This window comes from Panulirus ornatus, chromosome 9 (genome assembly GCF_036320965.1).
Source record: "Panulirus ornatus isolate Po-2019 chromosome 9, ASM3632096v1, whole genome shotgun sequence".
In the NCBI taxonomy this organism is placed as follows: Eukaryota; Metazoa; Arthropoda; class Malacostraca; order Decapoda; family Palinuridae; genus Panulirus; species Panulirus ornatus.
This window is the reverse complement of record NC_092232.1, coordinates 46087482-46111647: the sequence shown is the minus strand read 5'-3', so window position 1 is coordinate 46111647 and position 24166 is coordinate 46087482. Positions and strand designations below refer to the sequence as shown.

The 24166-nt window shown below is 41.4% G+C and overlaps 14 non-coding genes across 14 annotated transcripts; 6 read left to right on the top strand and 8 right to left on the bottom strand.

Annotated features, from left to right (window-relative positions):
- Positions 1-8833: 8833 nt before the first annotated feature.
- Positions 8834-9026, bottom strand: LOC139750476 (U2 spliceosomal RNA). Its single transcript, XR_011713167.1, has one exon. It is a non-coding gene; the product is annotated as a U2 spliceosomal RNA (small nuclear RNA).
- Positions 9027-9721: 695 nt separating this feature from the next.
- Positions 9722-9883, top strand: LOC139750458 (U1 spliceosomal RNA). Its single transcript, XR_011713149.1, has one exon. It is a non-coding gene; the product is annotated as a U1 spliceosomal RNA (small nuclear RNA).
- Positions 9884-10629: 746 nt separating this feature from the next.
- LOC139750475 (U2 spliceosomal RNA) lies at positions 10630-10822 on the bottom strand. The gene has a single exon (XR_011713166.1). It is a non-coding gene; the product is annotated as a U2 spliceosomal RNA (small nuclear RNA).
- Positions 10823-12008: 1186 nt separating this feature from the next.
- Positions 12009-12170, top strand: LOC139750457 (U1 spliceosomal RNA). The gene has a single exon (XR_011713148.1). It is a non-coding gene; the product is annotated as a U1 spliceosomal RNA (small nuclear RNA).
- Positions 12171-12900: 730 nt separating this feature from the next.
- On the bottom strand, positions 12901-13093 carry LOC139750474 (U2 spliceosomal RNA). The gene has a single exon (XR_011713165.1). It is a non-coding gene; the product is annotated as a U2 spliceosomal RNA (small nuclear RNA).
- A 1178-nt stretch (positions 13094-14271) lies between these two features.
- Positions 14272-14433, top strand: LOC139750456 (U1 spliceosomal RNA). The gene has a single exon (XR_011713147.1). It is a non-coding gene; the product is annotated as a U1 spliceosomal RNA (small nuclear RNA).
- A 734-nt stretch (positions 14434-15167) lies between these two features.
- Positions 15168-15360, bottom strand: LOC139750487 (U2 spliceosomal RNA). The gene has a single exon (XR_011713177.1). It is a non-coding gene; the product is annotated as a U2 spliceosomal RNA (small nuclear RNA).
- Positions 15361-15678: 318 nt separating this feature from the next.
- LOC139750473 (U2 spliceosomal RNA) lies at positions 15679-15871 on the bottom strand. The gene has a single exon (XR_011713164.1). It is a non-coding gene; the product is annotated as a U2 spliceosomal RNA (small nuclear RNA).
- Positions 15872-17053: 1182 nt separating this feature from the next.
- Positions 17054-17215, top strand: LOC139750453 (U1 spliceosomal RNA). Its single transcript, XR_011713144.1, has one exon. It is a non-coding gene; the product is annotated as a U1 spliceosomal RNA (small nuclear RNA).
- A 740-nt stretch (positions 17216-17955) lies between these two features.
- LOC139750472 (U2 spliceosomal RNA) lies at positions 17956-18148 on the bottom strand. The gene has a single exon (XR_011713163.1). It is a non-coding gene; the product is annotated as a U2 spliceosomal RNA (small nuclear RNA).
- Positions 18149-19355: 1207 nt separating this feature from the next.
- On the top strand, positions 19356-19517 carry LOC139750461 (U1 spliceosomal RNA). Its single transcript, XR_011713152.1, has one exon. It is a non-coding gene; the product is annotated as a U1 spliceosomal RNA (small nuclear RNA).
- An 844-nt stretch (positions 19518-20361) lies between these two features.
- LOC139750471 (U2 spliceosomal RNA) lies at positions 20362-20554 on the bottom strand. The gene has a single exon (XR_011713162.1). It is a non-coding gene; the product is annotated as a U2 spliceosomal RNA (small nuclear RNA).
- Positions 20555-21763: 1209 nt separating this feature from the next.
- On the top strand, positions 21764-21925 carry LOC139750455 (U1 spliceosomal RNA). The gene has a single exon (XR_011713146.1). It is a non-coding gene; the product is annotated as a U1 spliceosomal RNA (small nuclear RNA).
- An 846-nt stretch (positions 21926-22771) lies between these two features.
- Positions 22772-22964, bottom strand: LOC139750470 (U2 spliceosomal RNA). Its single transcript, XR_011713160.1, has one exon. It is a non-coding gene; the product is annotated as a U2 spliceosomal RNA (small nuclear RNA).
- Positions 22965-24166: the final 1202 nt, after the last annotated feature.

Below are 24166 nucleotides of genomic sequence, written 5' to 3'. Positions count from 1 at the left end.
GTTGAGCAAACTAGTTAAGAAAATATTTTTTACTACACATTTCAGTTACGTCTGACATCTGCGTCCCAACAAAAACCTTTACAATCACTACGATGCATTTAAAGACCATTAATACTTTTTAAATGCCTTTTTAAATACCCATGACATCCCCGGTGCAAACGACATATTTCTAAAATGGCTACGAATAGTTTAAGAGGCTTACATTGGCACCTCAAATAAAGTTTTCATATATTTACCAAAGAAAAAAAAAATGTTGGCTTAGTATTAAAGACCTGAGAGTCCTTCCTCCCCCAGACATATACAAGGGCCTACATGGAACCCTCTTGCTGCATGTGGTCCTCCTGACGTAAAGTGTGGCACCCTAGTGAACCATTTGATCCACAGAGAACCACTGTTCTCGAAAAAGTAAATGAAAACAAAAAAAAACAAAAAAAATGGCCGGATTCATACTGAAAATGGTAAAGATACAGTTTCGGACAACCAGTGAATTGCAAGACTTAAGATTCCCAAAATTCGCTGGATATCCCAGAAACAACTTTATAAACCTAAACATGAAAAAAAAAATATGTTGTAATACCACAAACTTACCTAACCATGACAAAAATTCTCAAATTCGCTGCATTTCTGAAATGGTAATACCATAAACCTACCTTAACCAAGACATTAAATCCCCAAATTCGGTGGATGCATGCATGAATCATACCTGAAAAAGTACAAGTCAACATAGATTCCAAAAAAATTAATGTAAAAGTCTAGACACATTAAGAATTATGCAAAACAAGGTGAAACTTCACTTACCTACACCAGGCAGATCCAAAACGTTCAACAGGATAACTTTTGCAATGGTAGAGTGGTCCCAAGTGCGAATGATCACATTGTCATTGCCATAACTTTACATAAGTTCAGTCAGCCTAAGAGGGCAAGAAACTTTAAAATCTGAAAGGAATTTCATCTCCCAAACTTTGATCCCTTCATGAGCACAGTAGCAAAATACGTCTCAAAAAAATATCAGCCTCGACCAGCCATGATCCAGACCCGCTGGGTAGCAACAATCCTCCACACTTACCTCGTGCAGCTCTTCAACAGAACGAACCACCTTTTGGAACCGCTTCAAATTCAGCAACCGGGTTCTTGGACCGCTTACTTACATACTTCATGACGGGACAACGACGTACGTCACAGTATTACCGGTCACACAAAATTAATGAAAACTTTCGCAGGATGTTGCTGAGCCATGGACGGTCCAAGCTCGACTGGCGAAATGAGGCACATTACTACTGGGCTCGTGTGACGAAAGACGCATCTTGGAACCTGATTGGCTGAAGAGACATATGACGCGTCCTAGCCAATGACAGAAGAGACAAGGAAGCTGTAATTGCAATACAAAAAATCCTAACAAGGCCATGCACAAAACAATTCTAAATACCACCATAATAATGCCATCTATTTTGTGGATAAGAAAGTAAACTGAAATCAAACTCACGCCCTTGAATTTCTTTGTTATGTAACTCCCAAGGAAAACCATAACACGTAATACTTGAATAGTTGATTCCCTGAACTGTAAAGAAATGTAAAGGTGTCATGAATTTTGGATACAATACCAAAGGCTAACCGTAGATTACAAGCTATTATTCATACTAAATGCGTGTGATTTGCTTCCATTCAGTTTTGGTGCTGTTAATTTAGTTTGCAAACATTCAGACAGGAATTGTTATACAAGCAAAAAAGAAGAAGGAATCAGCAAGATAATTGGAAATTGATAACCCTTTTTTTGTGGTGATCAAGCAATTCACATCACATTTAACACAACACACACATCCACCTAAAAAGAGCCTTTTACGTATCTTTTTTCCCCCTCCATTAATGATGCGTCTATCTTTGATTTTGCTGGTTTAGTTGCGTTGTTGTCTTATGAGATGACTTGTTAACAGCCTTGTTATATTACGGTGGACAACTAGGCGTGGCTGACGGGGGTCGGGACGACCAATACATGAACAGCCAGCGTATGACGTCGTGAAAATGACTGTAGTCCGGCAGTTTTGATGACGTACACCTGAACTAACACACACACACACACACACACACACACATATATATATATATATATATATATATATATATATATATATATATATATATATATATATATATATATATATATATATATAGGAAAGGATTACAATTGAACGAATGATCAAGTATATTCCGATGAGTCCACGGGGAAATGAAACATGACAGGAATATATATATATATATATATATATATATATATATATATATATATATATATATATATATATATATATATATATATATATATATAAATATATATATATATATATATATATATATATATATATATATATATATATATATATATATATATAGAGAGAGAGAGAGAGAGAGAGAGAGAGAGAGAGAGAGAGAGAGAGAGAGAGAGAGAGAGAGACTCAGTTGATTGCTGTCGACACGGCAAAGGTTGCAGATTCGTGTGAAAAATAATCTGCAGAAGCTGATGTCTGAGTTTGGTAGAATGTATGAGAGGAGGAGGTTGAATGTATGAGAGGAGGAGGTTAAATGTAAATATGAAGCAAGATTTGAGGGTTCAGCAGGGTTCAAGGGTAGGTTAATTACGGTGTGAGTTTCAATAGTAAGAACCAATAGGAAGTCGGATGTTTCAGACAAGTGGGAGGGTGGCATGGCAGAAAATGTAGCCACGAAAGCTGAAGTGAGCCATAGGGCGGGTGAGTGGGCGAAAGTCTTAGGCACACAGAGGAGTGTGTGGGGAGAAGGGTCACGGTCGGTGAGAGCAAAGATGGGCATTTCATAGTACAGTAGTCCTGTCGGTGCTGTATGGATGCGAGGCGAGGGACATAGATGAAAAAGCATATCACAAAATGCCCTCTAATAACATGGCTTCAAACAAAACCCCTCCATTTGTATGGGAGTTGCTAAAGGGAGGATTTGCTCCCCCATGCTGGTCCGAAACCCCACATAAGACAATGTGTATAGTCAAGATAGGGTAGCCAGCCAGCAGCTTGTAAGCTGTCATAAGGAGCCTTTTCCCAGAGGGAACCTCTATGAAAGTGTTCGGTGACACACGGAAAAGCTAAGACCATAGATAAAACCAGAGACAACAGACACACTAGCTAGAAGTAATGCAGGTATTAGACTAATCAAAATTTCAAAGAAAAAGTTATATTTTACAGTTTTGTAGATCGTCACATTAATTGAATCAATGAAGGAATAGTAGAGTTAACTCATTCAATGAAATATCGTTAAATAAGAAGTGATAAATATAAGAACATAGAGTTCGAAATAATGATAAATAGATTTAAAAGATTCAATGAGATTTCATTGAATTAGAAAGAAATAGGTATGAAAAAATACAAAGGTTAGTAGTAAAATACGTTTTCTATGTAAGACTCATAAAAGAAAATGATAACAGTCCAGCAGTAACTTAAAGTTATTTCAAACTAGCGCATTGCGCTTTGAATGCTTTGACCGAGGTACTGCATTCTTTTCAGATGTCTGTATACCTAAGAGAAAAAAAATTCCCTTGATTAATAAATCTTTGAGTTGGAGGAGAATCGACAAGTAAAAGGTTAGAGAAAAACAGAGCAATGCTTAATATTTCTCAAGTAACATGACCATAGTTCACCAACCCACACAAGATCTGGCAATAAAAAGGGTTTCCTTTATTTACCATCTTTTTTTTGCTTATCTTAGCTTCTAGCTTAGTAAAGAATTTACCGACAACTCCTACTTTAATTTATCTTTGTGTCTATTTTGTGTGTGTTAACTCATCTCTTTTTTGTGTTTACAGACAAGCGAGTGTTTACAGGTGTTTCTGGTGTTGCCGGACCACTGGTACATTTTTACGAAGGCTGGTTGGACAGAATTGTGCCCCCAGTCGAGAGGTGACAGCAGGAGAACTCAACCCAGCCTTAGGACGCTTTTCTATCTGATCGACCAATTACGATTGACATTTTTTTTTTCTTACACCACAAACGTCAGGTCGAGCAAAAAGTGATTGACTTTGCCACAGAAGATAAAGTTATAACATACAATGATTCATCTACCTTTAATGAATTACTTCTTGCCCTGAAATCCTGTAAAGGTTCCAGCCCAGGACCCAGCGGGATAACCAACGACAGGCTAACCTGACTAAGTTGTTAGCATTGTACAATGAGATTTGGACGTCTAGAAAGTCTCCAAACTCATGGCACTTTGCGCACGTCATCCCATTCGCAAATGGTTCCGGACGCCTTATGAATATCAACTCTTTTCGACCTATTGCATTGGCGAGCTGCATTTGTAAGGTCATGGAAAGAATGTTTCCTAAACTGCTTATTTTCTTTTTTTTATCTAAATCGTAGAATTTATCAAATAATCAACAGTGTGCATTCCGTAAACACAGAACAAGGAGCAAATACGAGTGGAACAAGAGGTGAACCGAGCAGACAAAGAGGGTGCACGCCACCAAGCCTGCGCCCTCTCCACCCACCAATCACACCACAACCGCATATCAGCCCCTCTCCAGGATCTTCGTTTGGGGCCAGCTTCAGCAACAGCCCGCGGCCCCATGGAATACAGAACACTACCCTGCACTCCCTACGATATCCCCCCATTGCCACAGAGGAGAAACCGCCTGCGCCACCCAAGACATTGGCGAAGAACAAGCGGCCGATCCCGAGTGGCATGATCCACATGTCAGACCTAAGCAAGGTCCTGCACGACTTCTCAGAAGGCCTGGCAGCACTGCTGTCTGGGCCACAGGATCCAAGCGACACAGCTCTCCGCCCTGATGGGGAACGTACATAGGCAAGTGGCCACAGCCTCCGTTTCAGTCAAAACCCCAAATCCCCCATCCCAATCAGCAAACCCAGAGCCCCGTTCCAGTCAGCGACCCCACATCCACGCTGGAATAAATAAAAGTAACTGCCAAGGTGCCCTCCATCCCAAAGAGAACCCTATGAGAGAACACCCGCAGCCACAAAGAAGAGAAAGCCCCGAGGCCCCCCAAACAGGAAGTCCACTTTCCTGTACTCTTCCGTCAAGAGAAGGCTAGCGAAAAACCCCAGCAATCCACTTTCTTGTACCCCTACGTTAAGAGAAGGCTAGCGAGAAACCCCAGCAAGACGTAGAGGAGATGACCCACAAAAAACAGGTCACCGAGACGGAACCTCGGACCAGGGACGCTCAACAAGGTCCATCTTAAAGATGGACAGCAGCGCCACCATGAAGATTCCGTTCATGGAACATTCAGGGAATCAGGAACACAACACATCCACTCCATGCAGCAGCACTTAGCTAAGTCCTCGATATCATATTGCTACAAGAAACAATTCCTCCAGGATCACCACAGCTTCCACTTCAGTGGGTATAAGGTGTACAGGAAGCACTTTGGTCAGGCACCGACCAGAGGCTGCATGATCCTAGTCAGTTCGCACATCCCAATCAGAGTTGGTGTACCTGATGCCTTGTGGCCAGGACGTCGGAACGCAAGCCATTACAGTCACCCTGCAAGACCGTGACATCTATGACATATACAAGAGTCAGAGGTGCTCTCTAGATGTCACGGAATTATTTGCATCGGCAGCGCACAACGTCACTCTGGTAGGAGGAGATTTCAACGCTGACCATCCCTTCCTCAATTCAGCGAGCGCCATCAATGAAGACGGGTTGCACCTCTACCCCACAATGCCTGACACGCCAGAGATTACTCTCCTCAACAACGGCGACCCAACCCACTTAAGGGGAGGGAAACTCGATCTTACCTTCCTCGCCCACTTCGTGACTCAGCCCGCTAGCAGCTGCATTCTTCTCTCGCCAACGACCACTTTGCCACGCTGATCACTCTATCGGTCAACAAGCTCCCTCCGCCTCCACCACCGAGATGGAGGTACAACACTTAAAAAGCCAACTGGGAGCTCTTCAGAAACAAAATCAAGACATGGCAAGATGGGCACCAACAGCAGGCGGGCATCACACTCACAGACGAGGGTTCGTCTACACGAGGAATTAGTTCAAGCCCTTCAAGAAGCACCAGCTCTGGCTATACCCAAGACCAAGGCCTCAGCCAGACGACACCACGACCAGCGGTACTACGGCAGCAGAGTGAAGGTCAACAACAGGATAAAAAGGGCCGAAAAAAAAGAATACAGGAGACAACCTACCGATGCAAATAAACACTTTCTGCAGGGCACAATTCGGCTTACCACAGAAGAGACCAGAGGCATCAAGAAAGCAAGCTGGCTCAAATGGTGCTCTGAGCTGAACGTGCAAACCTCCCTCGGTACGATGTGGGCCCAGATCAAGAGAGCATCTGGCACGACTGTACCGCCACCACCCAGAGAGGAGGCAGAGAGGCTTGCGGGTCTTCTACAACCGAACAGCCACAAATAACCTACACACACAGGTAGGAGAAAGACTCAAACAGAGTAGGATACAACGCATACGGGAAGCAAACAGCAAGCAAGACACAACAGACAAAGCCTTCATCAAGCAGTAACTGCACAAAGCAATGAAACGGAGCAGAGACACGGCAACAGGAGCCGACAGAATAACCTACTCCATGCTGCGCCACGCTGGAGAAGCTGGACACGAGGCACTGCTGCAGGTCATCAACGTCTCGTGGACAGCACACATACTTCCACTGGAATGGAAAAAGGCAGACATCCAGCCCATTCCCAAGCCCAGAGAACCTGAGAAACCACGACCCATCTCCCTCCACAGTTGCATCACCAAGACGGCTGAGAGGATAGTTCTCAACAGGCTCAGGTGGGAAGTCGGCCCCCCAACATCCCCGTATCTTCGCCTACACAGACAACACCGGGACAGCTACCAACATAGCATAGATACTAAACACCATCGATTGCTAACTGGCTGTAGTGGTCATCCTGGACGTGGGAAAAGCCTTCGAGCTTGCCAGTCCGCTGGCGATATCAACTGAGAAGGGAGTTCAGAGAAGGCTCATCGGATGGATCCACCAGCACTACCTATCGCACCGTCAAGAACATGTACGATGCTGAGGAGTCTTCTCGTCATACAAGTCCCTCGAAAATGGCACCCCACAAGGGGGCATCCTCAGCCCAACACTCTTCAACGATCTTATGGAGAACTTAGTGAAGCTCCCCTTCAGGTCTACGGTTATGCTCCTCTGCTGCGCCGATGATCTCCAGCTGCTAGTGCGAGGGCGCACATGAGATTTGCCAACGCCCAACACACACTCAAGCTAGTTAAAAAAGAGTGCAACAGACTGGAACTCAAGATCAACTCTACCAAAACTAAGGCGATGGCCCTCTGCTCCACGAGGCCAGACAGGAAGCTCTCCATCCAGGAACGCCGGTAACCTGGGTCGACACCCACCAGTGTATTGGAGTGTGGGTTGACCGAAACCTCAGCTTCAGGACGCAGCTTCACTATCTCCGACAAAGAACAGTAAACAGAGGAAACATCATGAGGTCGTTGACTAACCCAGCCGCTGGGGCCAACATGGAGGTGCTCAAGACGTACTACACCGCCGTCATCAGATCGTTGGTAGACTACTGGCCTCCAGCACTTATTGGCCTGAGGGATGAAAAGGTGACCAACATGCAGTCACAGCATTGGTAAACAAGAAGTCCAGCCTCCAGTACGAAGACTTGAGAAGACTGGCTTTGAGAGCCATGGCCACTGAGACACCTGCTGAAGCTGTTGCATACCTTACAGACGGCCCGGTGGACCAGACGGATGAGGAAAGGTCAGGGGCGGCCTTCCACACCCAAGGTCATACTCGCCTCTTGAGGCTGTCAGATGGCTGCTCCACACTACAGACGGAGGTGGTAGCCACCTCCAAAGCCCTAGAACTCGCAGCCACCACGCACTCGAAGCCCGAGACAATACAAACGGACTCCGATTCACCAGTGCAAGCGCTGCAACACAGCCTCCCAAAAGAGAACATTAAGCTTGTCATCTCGATCCTCGCTCAGCTTCAAGAGCTACAGCGACAGGGACGTCCCGTCACCATACACTAGATCCACAGCCACGCGGGGATCGAGGGGAATGAGACAGTAGACGAGGCAGCTAAAGCAGCTACCCGCTTTAGCAATATCCAGGTGTATGTTCCAGCCTGCAACAAGTCAAACACCAGCTGCAGAAAGCAGCAAGGCTCCGGACCAAGAGGAACCTCCTGGACGTCTACAATGCCGGATCTCTGTCAGCCAAGTGGTACATGGTGGCCACGAAGTTGGAGTCACCATATAACGACAGAAGCATGAGAAAGAAAATCCTAGTCAATCTACACCGTCTACGACTGGGGTACCAATGTAGCTGGCAAGAAATTGACGGGTTCATCAGAGACTACGTCTACTGTCAGGAGCCGTCAACGCGTCCACTGGAACACTAGTAGCATGCTGGACTACGAAGTGACGCAAAGTCTCCACGCAAGAGTCCCAGACTTCAGTGAGGAAGACCATGTACTACCAGCGGCCTCACTACTTCACAAGACCCAAAAGAACTTAATGGAACACCTACTCCGAATCATAGGTGAATACCCACCTCCCATATGATGAAAGCGCACCAAGCACCATCTCCATAAGAGGTTGCTTGCATCTCAGAAGACCTTGAACACACACAGACAAAGACACCGACATGCCAGGCATAAAAACCAATGGAACTGGCCGTCTGCAGCCAAAGGTCCGTGTCGGACTAAGCAGAGGTCAGACGATCTTCAAACAAACAAATAATCTGAGTTGAAGCAAATACTCTGAACTTAATATAGATCACTGAAATATGTATGTCCAACCAATGTTATTTTACTTTATAAAGATGAGAGTTTTCGTCTCCCCGAAGGGAGTGGACCAATCCCGGAGGTACTGCAATACCGGGCCGATCCGCGGCAAAGGTGGAGCAAGCCCCTAGCACTTCGCCATGATCCAAAAATCAGTTTAATATCGTGGATCCCACATGGGGATCGTATCAGATATTAAGCTGATAAGAACAGATACTACACTTTGATCTTAGCCAAAAGGCCGAGAAGCGATACTCAACCAAACCACTTTCTTGACCCAAGTCATGACTACTGATGACTTCAAGCTGTCTCAAGTAGAAGGCATGATGATAATAATATATTTCTAATATATGATAGTATACCAAATAGCCAAGCATACAAATGATAATTCTATCACAGGGTGGGAATGGTATGTATTTTATCAGTTTTGTTTTTCATAATTGATGTTTTATATACAAGCTATTTATTGTTTCTCTTTATAGAGAATTCAGCCAAATGGAACATGGTGGCCACCATATAACGACGAGAAGGAAAACCCTAGTCAATCTACACCGTCTACGACTGGAGTACCAATGTAGCTGGCAAGGGATTGACGTCGTCATCAGAGACTGTGTCTACTACTGTCAGGAGTGTTTCAATAGTTTTTGACACGAAATATATCCAAATGTATAGAATGAAATAATATGGGATTGCAAGTATGAAGACGATTCTCGAAGGAATGTGAAATTTTCTTTGAAATGTCACAGGTTATTGCATATATTTAGGGTCACCATCATCAGCATTTGTTTTATCATATATCTATAAAAACCAAAAGAATAATGTCAAGAATAATTGTTGGATATAAAACTATTTTGATATCACATTTACATGTAGTAATATAAAGATATAGAATATGAATGACGGTTATCAGTAGGTTTTGGTGTAGATGGAAATGTGGAATGGATATGCATACTTACCTGGCACAGGAGATACCATGATCACGAAGGTGGTTCTCCCAGGGCGAGGCTCACCATTGCACTAAGGTGGTGCTGACCCTTGCGATTAACCCAAAAGTGGTTAACTCGAGTGTGTAATTTTTACAGTGGGGGACTGCGTTCGCGCTATCCCCCTTAATAAAAAGAAGGGATTAAGGTGGTTAAAATAACTAAAAACCAATAACTATTGTATAACAGCATTGCATAATTGCCTGTTAAATTGATTTATACGATGTGATTATTGACATGATCACAAGATATATATCCAGTAACTATATCTCAGCTGAGCACATGGTCACTCGTTATCAAGGTTTAAACTTTGATATTTTTGGAATAAGGTTAAGTGATGTAAGCCAGAAAGGCAATGCGGACTCCCCTGGACATGGCATAGATTTTATAGTATTCGTTATTGTGTGTGTGTGTGTGTGTGTGTGTGTGTGTGTGTGTGTGTGTGTGGAAACCACTAAGGCTGAGCCCGGAACGGGCCCGTTCTCTGGTGCGCCATCACTGGCAGAGGGCGGCCCGTGTGCAAGTGTAGTGTAGCTAGCTCTCAGGTGTGGGTGTGTGTATTATATAAAATGTGATGAACTGCTTCACACCAAATTCTATTTCATGTTTTATATGTAATTTGTGAAATGATATGAATTGCTGAATTTGTATACATTTGGAATTTAAGATGATTTTATCTATTATTTTACATAATCATTTTAATGTTGACTGATCTAGTTGGGTGCCTTAATAATCTTGCATTTCATATCCTATCATAATTTTATGAAAATCTCTTGAGTGGAAACAAACACTTTGAACATAAGGTCTTTGAAATATGTATTCCCAGTCAATGTTATTTTACTTTATAAGATGAATGAGTTTTCGTCTCCCCGGAGGGAGTGGACCAATCCCGGAGGTACTGCAATACCGGGCCGATCCGCGGCAAAGGTGGAGCAAGCCCCTAGCACTTCGCCATGATCCAAAAATCAGTTTAATATCGTGGATCCCACATGGGGATCGTATCAGATATTAAGCTGATAAGAACAGATACTACACTTTGATCTTAGCCAAAAGGCCGAGAAGCGATACTCAACCAAACCACTTTCTTGACCCAACTCATGACTACTGATGACTTCAAGCTGTCTCAAGTAGAAGGCATGATGATAATAATATATTTCTAATATATGATAATATACCATATATCCAAGCATACAAAAACTAATTATATCACTGGCTGGGAATGGTATGTATTCTATCAGTTTTGTTTCATAAGTTCATTTTTTTTTATATAAACTAGCCAAATGGAATACGGTGGCCAACCATATAACAACAGAGGCATTAGAAGGAAAACCCTAGTCAATCTACACCGTCTACGACTGGGGTACCGTTGTAGCTGGCAAGATATTGACGTCGTCTTCAGAGACTGTGTCTACTACTGTCAAGAGCCGTCAACACGCCCACTGGAACACATCATGCTGGACTGCCAAGTGACACAAGATCACACGAGTCCCAGACTTCAGTGAGGAAGACCATGTACTGACTGCTAGCGGTCTCACTAATGCACAAGACCCAGAAGAACCATATGGAACACCTACTCAGGACCATAGGTGAATACCCACCTCCCGAGATGAAAATAATGCGCCAGCCAAGCACCATCTACAAGAGAGGTTGCCTGCATCCCAGAAGACGATGCATAAAAACCAGGGAACTGGCCGCCAACAGGCAAAGGCCCGTATCGGACCAAGTAGAGGTCCGACGATCTTAAAACCATTAGGAAGCCCATGTGTAACCGTAACGTAGTGGGTTATTTGCTTGATGTGTGTGTTGTGTAAAATGTGATGTTTTGTTTCATCCCAAATAGACACAATTCAGTGTCTATTATCTTGCCAAATGAAGTAGCTCACGATGATCATTAGATATCCTAACTTCGTTGTATTCAAGTTATCATGGAAGTGTTTCAACAGGTTTTGACACACGAAATATATCCAAATGTATAGAATGAAATAATATGGAAATGCTAGTATGAAGACGATTCTCGAAGGAATGTGAAATTTTCTTTGAAATGTCACAGGTTATTGCATATATTTAGGGTCACCATCATTAGCATTTGTTTTATCATATATGTATAAAAACCAAAAGAATAATGTCAAGAATAATTGTTGGATATAAAACTATTTTGATATCACATTTACATGTAGTAATATAAAGATATAGAATATGAATGACGGTTATCAGTAGGTTTTGGTGTAGATGGAAATGTGGAATGGATATGCATACTTACCTGGCACAGGAGATACCATGATCACGAAGGTGGTTCTCCCAGGGCGAGGCTCACCATTGCACTAAGGTGGTGCTGACCCTTGCGATTAACCCAAAAGTGGTTAACTCGAGTGTGTAATTTTTACAGTGGGGGACTGCGTTCGCGCTATCCCCCTTAATAAAAAGAAAGGATGAAGGTGGTGGAAATAACCAGAAACCAATAACTATTGTGTAACAGCCTTGCATAATTGCCTGTTAGATTGATTTATACGATGTGATTATTGACATGATCACAAGATATATATCCAGTAACTATATCTCAGCTGAGCACATGGCCACTCGTTATCAAAGTTTAAACTTTGATATTTTTGGAATAAAATGAAGTGATGTAAGCCCGAAAGGCAATGCGAACTCCCCTGGACATGGCATAGATTTTATAGTATTCGTTATTGTGTGTGTGTGTGTGTGTGTGTATGTGTGTGGAAACCACTAAGGCTGAGCGTGGAAGGGGCACGTTCTCTGGTGCGCCATCACTGGCACAGGACGGCCCGTGTGCAAGTGTAGTGTAGCTAGCTCTCAGGTGTGGGTGTATTGTATGAAATGTGATGAACTGCTTCACACCAAATTATATTTCATGTTTTATATGTAATTTGAGAAATGATATGGATTGCTGAATCTGTATACATTTGGAAATTGAAATGATTTTATCTTAAATTTTGCATAATCATTTTAATGTTAAGATTGATCTAGTTGGGCGCTTTGATAATCTTGCATTTCATTTCCTATCATAATTTCATGAAAATCTTTTGAGTGGAAACAAACTCTGAACATAAGATCTTTGAAATATGTATTCCCAACCAATGTTATGTTACTTTCTAAACTGAATGAGAGTTTTCGTCTCCCCGGAGGGAGTGGACCAATCCCGGAGGTACTGCAATACCGGGCCGATCCGCGGCAAAGGTGGAGCAAGCCCCTAGCACTTCGCCATGATCCAAAAATCAGTTTAATATCGTGGATCCCACATGGGGATCGTATCAGATATTAAGCTGATAAGAACAGATACTACACTTTGATCTTAGCCAAAAGGCCGAGAAGCGATACTCAACCAAACCACTTTCTTGACCCAACTCATGACTACTGATGACTTCAAGCTGTCTCAAGTCGAAGGCATGATGATAATAATATATTTCTAATATATGATAATATACCATATATCCAAGCATACAAAAACTAATTATATCACAGGCTGGGAATGGTATGTATTCTATCAGTTTTGTTTCGTAAGTTCATTTTTTTATATAAACTAGCCAAATGGAATACGGTGGCCAACCATATAACAACAGAGGCATGAGAAGGAAAACCTTAGTCAATCTACACCGTCTACGACTGGGGTACCGTTGTAGCTGGCAAGAAATTGACCTCGTCTTCAGAGATTGTGTCTACTATTGTCAGGAGCCGTCAACGCGCCCACTGAAACACAACATGCTGGACTGCCAAGTGACACAAGGTCTCCATGCGAGTCCCTGACTTCAGTGAGGAAGACCATGTACTGCCAGCGGCCTTGCCATTTCACAAGCCCCAGAAGAACCATATGGAACACCTACTCCGGACCATAGGTGAATACCCACCTCCTAGATGAAAATAGCGCGCCAAGCACCATCTACAAGAGAGGTTGCCTGCATCCCAGAAGACGATGCATAAAAACCATGGAACGGGCCACCAACAGGCAAAAGGCCCGTGTCGGACCAAGTAGAGGTCCGACGATCTTAAAACCATTAGGAAGCCCATGTGTAACCGTAATATATTGGGTTATTTGGTTTGTGTGTGTTGTGTAAAATGTGATGTTTTGTTTTATCACATATAGATTCAATTCAGTGTCTATGTATTTTGCCAAATGAAGTAGCTCACGATGATCATTATATATCCTAACTTCGTTATATTCAAGTTATCATGGAAGTGTTTCAACAGGTTTTGACACACGAAATATATCCAAATGTATAGAATGAAATAATATGGGATTGCTAGGATGGAGACGATTCTCGAAGGAATGTGAAATTTTCTTTGAAATGTCACAGGTTATTGCATATATTTAGGGTCACCATCATCAGCATTTGTTCTATCATATATCTATAAAAACCAAAAGAATAATGTCAAGAATAATTATTGGATATAAAACTATTTTGATATCACATTTACATGTAGTAATATAAAGATATAGAATATGAATGACGGTTATCAGTAGGTTTTGGATTAGATGGAAATGTGGAATGGATATGCATACTTACCTGGCACAGGAGATACCATGATCACGAAGGTGGTTCTCCCAGGGCGAGGCTCACCATTGCACTAAGGTGGTGCTGACCCTTGCGATTAACCCAAAAGTGGTTAACTCGAGTGTGTAATTTTTACAGTGGGGGACTGCGTTCGCGCTATCCCCCTTAATAAAAAGAAAGGATTAAGGTGGTTAAAATAACTAAAAACCAATAACTATTGTATAACAGCATTGCATAATTGCCTGTTAAATTGATTTATACGATGTGATTATTGACATGATCACAAGATATATATCCAGTAACTATATCTCAGCTGAGCACATGGTCACTCGTTATCAAGGTTTAAACTTTGATATTTTTGGAATAAGGTTAAGTGATGTAAGCCAGAAAGGCAATGCGGACTCCCCTGGACATGGCATAGATTTTATAGCATTCGTTATTGTTTGTGTGTGTGTGTGTGTGTGTGTGTGTGGAAACCACTAAGGCTGAGCCCGGAACGGGCCCGTTCTCTGGTGCGCCATCACTGGCACAGGGCGGCCCGTGTGCAAGTGTAGTGTAGCTAGCTCTCAGGTGTGGGTGTGTGTATTGTATAAAATGTGATGAACTGCTTCACACCAAATTCTATTTCATGTTTTATATGTAATTTGTGAAATGATATGAATTGCTGAATCTGTATACATTTGGAAATTGAGATGATTTTATCTTAGAGTTTGCATAATCATTTCAATGTTAAGATTAATCTAGTTGGGCGCTTTGATAATCTTGCATTTCATTTCCTATCATAATTTCATGAAAATCTTTTGAGTGGAAACAAACTGTGAACCTAAGATCTTTGAAATATGTATTCCCAACGAATGCTTTTTTACTTTCTAAACTGAATGAGAGTTTTCGTCTCCCCGGAGGGAGTGGACCAATCCCGGAGGTACTGCAATACCGGGCCGATCCGCGGCAAAAGTGGAGCAAGCCCCTAGCACTTCGCCATGATCCAAAAATCAGTTTAATATCGTGGATCCCACATGGGGATCGTATCAGATATTAAGCTGATAAGAACAGATACTACACTTTGATCTTAGCCAAAAGGCCGAGAAGCGATACTCAACCAAACCACTTTCTTGACCCAACTCATGACTACTGATGACTTAAAGCTGTCTCAAGTAGAAGGCATGATGATAATAATATATTTCTAATATATGATAATATACCATATATCCAAGCATACAAAAACTAATTATATCACTGGCTGGGAATGGTATGTATTCTATCAGTTTTGTTTCATAAGTTCATTTCTTTTTATATAAACTAGCCAAATGGAATACGGTGGCCAAACTCTGAACATAAGATCTTTGAAATATGTATTCCCAACCAATGTTATTTTACTTTCTGAAGTGAATGAGAGTTTTCGTCTCCCCGGAGGGAGTGGACCAATCCCGGAGGTACTGCAATACCGGGCCGATCCGCGGCAAAGGTGGAGCAAGCCCCTAGCACTTCGCCATGATCCAAAAATCAGTTTAATATCGTGGATCCCACATGGGGATCGTATCAGATATTAAGCTGATAAGAACAGATACTACACTTTGATCTTAGCCAAAAGGCCGAGAAGCGATACTCAACCAAACCACTTTCTTGACGCAACTCATGACTACTGATGACTTCAAGCTGTCTCAAGTAGAAGGCATGATGATAATAATATATTTCTAATATATGATAATATACCATATATCCAAGCATACAAAAACTAATTATATCACTGGCTGGGAATGGTATGTATTCTATCAGTTTTGTTTCATAAGTTCATTTCTTTTTATATAAACTAGCCAAATGGAATACGGTGGCCAACCATATAACAACAGAGGCATTAGAAGGAAAACCCTAGTCAATCTACACCGTCTACGACTGGGGTACCGTTGTAGCTGGCAAGATATTGACGTCGTCTTCAGAGACTGTGTCTACTACTGTCAGGAGCCGTCAACACGCCCACTGGAACACATCATGCTGGACTGACAAGTGACACAAAGTCTCCATGCGAGTCCCTGACTTCATTGAGGAAGACCATGTACTGCCAGCGGCCTAGCCATTTCACAAGCCCCAGAAGAACCATATGGAGCACCTACTCCGGACCATAGGTGAATACCCACCTCCCGAGATGAAAATAACGCGCCAAGCACCATCTACAAGAGAGGTTGCCTGCATCCCAGAAGACAATGCATAAAAACCAGGGAACGGGCCACCAACGGGCAAAAGGCCCGTGTCGGACCAAGTAGAGGTCCGACGATCTTAAAACCATTAGGAAGCCCATGTGTAACCGTAATGTATTGGATTATTGGTTGACGTGTGTGTTGTGTAAAATGTAAAGTTTTGTAACCTCCCAAATAGATTCATTTCAGTGTCTAAGTATTTTGCCAGATTAAGTAGCTCACGATGCTCATTAGATATCCTAACTTCGTTGTATTCAAGTTATCATGGAAGTGTTTCAATAGTTTTTGACACACGAAATATATCCAAATGTATAGAATGAAATGATATGGGATTGCAAGTACGAAGACGATTCTCGAAGGAATGTGAAATTTTCTTTGAAATGTCACAGGTTATTGCATATATTTAGGGTCACCATCATCAGCATTTGTTTTATCATATATCTATAAAAACCAAAAGAATAATGTCAAGAATAATTATTGGATATAAAACTATTTTGATATCACATTTACTTGTAGTAACATAAAGATATAGAATATGAATGACGGTTATCAGTAGGTTTTGGGTTAGATTGAGATGTGAAATGGATATGCATACTTACCTGGCACAGGAGATACCATGATCACGAAGGTGGTTCTCCCAGGGCGAGGCTCACCATTGCACTACGGTGGTGCTGACCCTTGCGATTAACCCAAAAGTGGTTAACTCGAGTGTGTAATTTTTACAGTGGGGGACTGCGTTCGCGCTATCCCCCTTAATAAAAAGAGAGGATTAAGGTGGTGGAAATAACTAAAAGCCAATAACTATTGTATAACAGCCTTGCATAATTGCCTGTTAAATTGATTTATACGCTGTAATTGACATGATCACAAGATATATATCCAGTAACTATATCTCAGCTGAGCACATGGTCACTCGTTATCAAGGTTTAAACTTTGATATTTTTGGAATAAAATGAAGTGATGTAAGCCAGAAAGGCAATGCGAACTCCCCTGGACATGGCATAGATTTTATAGTATTCGTTATTGTTTGTGTGTGTGTGTGTGTGTGTGTGTGTGTGTGTGTGTGTGGAAACCACTAAGGCTGAGCGTGGAACGGGCCCGTTCTCTGGTGCGCCATCACTGGCACAGGGCGGCCCGTGTGCAAGTGTAGTGTAGCTAGCTCTCATGTGGGTGTGTGTATTGTATAAAATGTGATGAACTGCTTCACACCGAATTATATTCATGTTTTATATGTAATTTGTGAAATTATATGAATTACTTTATACATTTGGAATGCGAGATGATTTCTTCCGTAATTTTACATAATCATTTTAATGAAAAGATTGATCTAGTTGGGCGCTTTGATAATCTTGCATTTCATTTCCTATCATAATTTCATGAAAATCTTCGAGTGGAAACAAACAGTCTGAACTTACTATAGATCTGTAAAATATGTATTTGCAACTAATGTTATTTACCTTCATAAAGATGAATGAGAGTTTTCGTCTCCCCGGAGGGAGTGGACCAATCCCGGAGGTACTGCAATACCGGGCCGATCCGCGGCAAAGGTGGAGCAAGCCCCTAGCACTTCGCCATGATCCAAAAATCAGTTTAATATCGTGGATCCCACATGGGGATCGTATCAGATATTAAGCTGATAAGAACAGATACTACACTTTGATCTTAGCCAAAAGGCCGAGAAGCGATACTCAACCAAACCGTTTTCTACACCCAACTCATGACTACTGATGACTTCAAGGTGTGTCAGGTTGAAGGCATGATGATGATAATATATTTCTAATATATGATAATATACCATATAGCCAAGCATACAAGTGATAATTCTATCACAGGCTGGGCATGGTATGTATTTTATCAGTTTCGCTTCATAAGCTCATTTTTTTATATAAAACATTTATTGTTTCTTCGTATAGAGAATTCAGCCAAATGGAACACGGTGGCCACCATATAACGACAGAGGCATGAGAAGGGAAACCCTAGTCAATCTACACCGTCTACGACTGGGGTACCAATGTAGCTGGCAAGAAATTGACCTCGTCTTCAGAGATTGTGTCTACTATTGTCAGGAGCCGTCAACGCGCCCACTGGAACACTACGTGCTGGACTGCCAAGTGACACAAGGTCTCCATGCGAATCCCAGACTTCATTGAGGAAGACCATGTACTGCCAGCGGCCTCACTATTTCACAAGCCCCAGAAGAACCATATGGAACACCTACTCCGGACCATAGGTGAATACCCACCTCCCGAGATGAAAATAACGCGCCAAGCACCATCTACAAGAGAGGTTGCCTGCATCCCAGAAGACGATGCATAAAAACCAGGGAACGGGCCGCCAACAGGCAAAAGGCCCGTGTCGGACCAAGTAGAGGTCCGACGATCTTAGAACAATTAGGAAGCCCATGTGTAACCGTAATGTAGTGGGTTATTTGGTTGATGTGTGTGTTGTGTAAAATGTAATGTTTTGTTTCCTCCCAAATAGATTCATTTCAGTGTCTAAGTATTTTGCCAGATTAAGTAGCTCACGATGCTCATTAGATATCGTAACTTCGTTGTATTCAAGTTATTATGGAAGTGCTTCACTAGTTTTTGACACACGAAATATATCCAAATGTATAAAATGACATAATATGGGAATGCTAGTATGAAGACGATTCTTGAAGGAATGTGAAATTTTCTTTGAAATGTCACAGGTTATTGCATATATTTAGGGTCACCATCATCAGCATTTGTTTTATCATATATCTATAAAAACCAAAAGAATAATGTCAAGAATAATTATTGGATATAAAACTATTTTGATATCACATTTACATGTAGTAATATAAAGATATAGAATATGAATGACGGTTATCAGTAGGTTTTGGTGTAGATGGAAATGTGAATGGGAAAGCATACTTACCTGGCACAGGAGATACCATGATCACGAAGGTGGTTCTCCCAGGGCGAGGCTCACCATTGCACTAAGGTGGTGCTGACCCTTGCGATTAACCCAAAAGTGGTTAACTCGAGTGTGTAATTTTTACAGTGGGGGACTGCGTTCGCGCTATCCCCTTAATAAGAAATGAACAGGATCAAAGTTGTGGAAATAACTAAAATACCAATAATTCTTGAATCAACAACCATTCATGATTGCAGTTTATCATAAAGAAATTACTGCCTGTTTAATTAGATTTATACGCTGTAATTGTCATGATCACAAGATATATCCAGTAACTATCTCAGCTGAGCATATGGTCATTCGTTCTTAAGGTTTAAACTTTGATATTTTTGGAACAAAGTTCAGTAATGTAAGCCACAAAGGTTATGCGAACCTCCCTGAACATGGCATGGATTTTACAGTATTGATCATGTTTGGGTCACAACCATTGGATTCACTGCTCCTAACTGTCCTGTTGCTTTGTCAGCGGTGTGTAACAATGGTTTCTGTTGTCTATATCTATGCCATCACTGACCTATGTGTGAACTAGCTTTATTATGTTAATCAGATGATGAGAGTGACATAGTGGCAATGCAGTTAACAGGGGATCAGGATGGGAAGCTACTGTCCTTTATGACGTATGAGAATATTATTTTAAAGGTAAATGCAAGCATCAGGGGATCATCCATCTTTGGTGTAAAACAACATTCGGGCAAAATGATTAAAAACCACAACGAATATGAATTGCTGAATCTGTATACATTTGGAAATTGAAATGATTTTATCTTAAATTTTGCATAATCATTTTAATGTTAAGATTGATCTAGTTGGGCGCTTTGATAATCTTGCATTTCATTTCTATCATAATTTCATGAAAATCTTTTGAGTGGAAACAAACTCTGAACATAAGGTCTTTGAAATATGTATTCCCAGTCAATGTTATTTTACTTTATAAGATGAATGAGTTTTCGTCTCCCCGGAGGGAGTGGACCAATCCCGGAGGTACTGCAATACCGGGCCGATCCGCGGCAAAGGTGGAGCAAGCCCCTAGCACTTCGCCATGATCCAAAAATCAGTTTAATATCGTGGATCCCACATGGGGATCGTATCAGATATTAAGCTGATAAGAACAGATACTACACTTTGATCTTAGCCAAAAGGCCGAGAAGCGATACTCAACCAAACCACTTTCTTGACCCAACTCATGACTACTGATGACTTCAAGCTGTCTCAAGTAGAAGGCATGATGATAATAATATATTTCTAATATATGATAATATACCATGTATCCAAGCATACAAAAACTAATTATATCATAGGCTGGGAATGGTATGTATTTTATCAGTTCTGTTTCATAAGTTCATTTATTTTATATAAATCATTTATTGTTTCTTCGTATAGAGAATTCAGCCAAATGGAACATAGTGGCCACCATATAACGACAGAGGCATGAGAAGGAAAACCCTAGTCAATCTACACCGTCTACGACTGGGGTACCGTTGTATTTGGCAAGGAATTGACGTCGTCATCAGAGACTGTGTCTACTACTGTCAAGAGCCGTCAACGCGCCCACTGGAACACGTCATGCTGGACTGCCAAGTGACACAAAGTCTCCATGCGAGTCCCTGACTTTATTGAGGAAGACCATGTACTGCCAGCGGCCTCACTATTTCACAAGCCCCAGAAGAACCATATGGAACACCTACTCCGGACCATAGGTGAATACCCACCTCCCGAGATGAAAATAACGCGCCAAGCACCATCTACAAGAGAGGTTGCCTGCATCCCAGAAGACGATGCATAAAAACCAGGGAACGGGCAGCCAACAGGCAAAAGGCCCGTGTCGGACCAAGTAGAGGTCCGACGATCTTAAAACCATTAGGAAGCCCATGTGTAACCGTGATGTAGTGGGTTATTTGGTTGACGTGTGTGTTGTGTAAAATGTAATGTTTTGTTTCCTCCCAAATAGATTCATTTCAGTGTCTAAGTATTTTGCCAGATTAAGTAGCTCACGATGCTCATTAGATATCCTAACTTCGTTGTATTCAAGTTATTATGGAAGTGCTTCACTAGTTTTTGACACACGAAATATATCCAAATGTATAAAATGACATAAAATGGGAATGCTAGTATGAAGACGATTCTTGAAGGAATGTGAAATTTTCTTTGAAATGTCACAGGTTATTGCATATATTTAGGGTCACCATCATCAGCATTTGTTTTATCATATATCTATAAAAACCAAAAGAATAATGTCAAGAATAATTATTGGATATAAAACTATTTTGATATCACATTTACATGTAGTAATATAAAGATATAGAATATGAATGACGGTTATCAGTAGGTTTTGGGTTAGATGGAAATGTGGAATGGATATGCATACTTACCTGGCACAGGAGATACCATGATCACGAAGGTGGTTCTCCCAGGGCGAGGCTCACCATTGCACTAAGGTGGTGCTGACCCTTGCGATTAACCCAAAAGTGGTTAACTCGAGTGTGTAATTTTTACAGTGGGGGACTGCGTTCGCGCTATCCCCCTTAATAAGAAATGAACAGGATCAAAGTTGTGGAAATAACTAAAATACCAATAATTCTTGAATCAACAACGATTCAAGATTGCAGTTTATCATAAAGAAATTACTGCCTGTTTAATTAGATTTATACGCTGTAATTGTCATGATCACAAGATATATCCAGTAACTATCTCGGCTGAGCACATGGTCATTCGTTATTAGGGTTTAAACTTCAATATTTTTGGAACAAAGTTCAGTAATGTAAGCCACAAAGGTTATGCGAACCCTCTCTGAACATGGCATGGATTTTACAGTATTCATCATGATTGGGTCACAACCATTGGATTCACTGCTCCTAACTGTCCTGTTGCTTTGTCAGAGCTGTGTAACAATGGTTTCTGCTGTTTATATCTATGCCATCACTGACCTATGTGTGAACTAGCTTTATTATGTTAATCAGATGATGAGAGTGACATAGTGGCAATGCATTTAACAGGAGATCAGGATGGGAAGCCACTGTCCTTTATGACGTATGAGAATATTATCTTAAAGGTAGATGCAAGCATCAGGGGATCATCCATCTTTGGTGTAAAACAACATTCGGGCAAAATGATTAAAAACCACAACGAATATGAATTGCTGAATCTGTATACATTTGGAAATTGAAATGATTTTATCTTAAATTTTGCATAATCATTTTAATGTTAAGATTGATCTAGTTGGGCGCTTTGATAATCTTGCATTTCATTTCTATCATAATTTCATGAAAATCTTTTGAGTGGAAACAAACTCTGAACATAAGGTCTTTGAAATATGTATTCCCAGTCAATGTTATTTTACTTTATAAGATGAATGAGTTTTCGTCTCCCCGGAGGGAGTGGACCAATCCCGGAGGTACTGCAATACCGGGCCGATCCGCGGCAAAGGTGGAGCAAGCCCCTAGCACTTCGCCATGATCCAAAAATCAGTTTAATATCGTGGATCCCACATGGGGATCGTATCAGATATTAAGCTGATAAGAACAGATACTACACTTTGATCTTAGCCAAAAGGCCGAGAAGCGATACTCAACCAAACCACTTTCTTGACCCAACTCATGACTACTGATGACTTCAAGCTGTCTCAAGTAGAAGGCATGATGATAATAATATATTTCTAATATACGATAATATACCATATATCCAAGCATACAAAAACTAATTATATCACAGGCTGGGAATGGTATGTATTTTATCAGTTCTGTTTCATAAGTTAATTTTTTTCATATAAACTATTTATTGTTTCTTCGTATAGAGAATTCAGCCAAAAGGAACATGGTGGCCACCATATAGCGACAGAGGCATGAGAAGGAAAACCCTGGTCAATCTACACCGTCTACGACTGGGGTACCAATGTAACTGGCAAGGAATTGACGTCGTCTTCAGAGACTGTGTCTACTACTGTCAAGAGCCGTCAACGCGCCCACTGGAACACATCATGCTGGACTGCCAAGTGACACAAAGTCTCCATGCGAGTCCCTGACTTCAGTGAGGAAGACCATGTACTGCCAGCGGCCTCACTAATGCACAAGACCCAGAAGAACCATATGGAACACCTACTCCGGACCATAGGTGAATACCCACCTCCCAGATGAAAATAGCGCGCCAAGCACCATCTACAAGAGAGGTTGCCTGCATCCCAGAAGACGATGCATAAAAACCAGGGAACGGGCCGCCAACAGGCAAAGGCCCGTGTCGGACCAAGTAGAGGTCCGACGATCTTAAGACCATTAGGAAGCCCATGTGTAACCGTAATGTAGTGGGTTATTTGGTTGATGTGTGTGTTGTGTAAAATGTGATGTTTTGTTTCATCCCAAATAGATTCAATTCAGTGTCTATGCATTTTGCCAAATCAACTCGCTCACGATGCTCATTAGATATCCTACCTTCGTTATATTCAAGTTATCATGGAAGTGTTTCAACAGGTTTTGACACACGAAATATATCCAAATGTATAGAATGAAATAATATGGGATTGCTAGGATGGAGACGATTCTCGAAGGAATGTGAAATTTTCTTTGAAATGTCACAGGTTATTGCATATATTTAGGGTCACTATCATCAGCATTTGTTCTATCATATATCTATAAAAACCAAAAGAATAATGTCAAGAGAAATTGTTGGATATAAAACTATTTTGATATCATATTTACATGTAGTAATATAAAGATATAGAATATGAATGACGGTTATCAGTAGGTTTTGGTGTAGATGGAAATGTGGAATGGA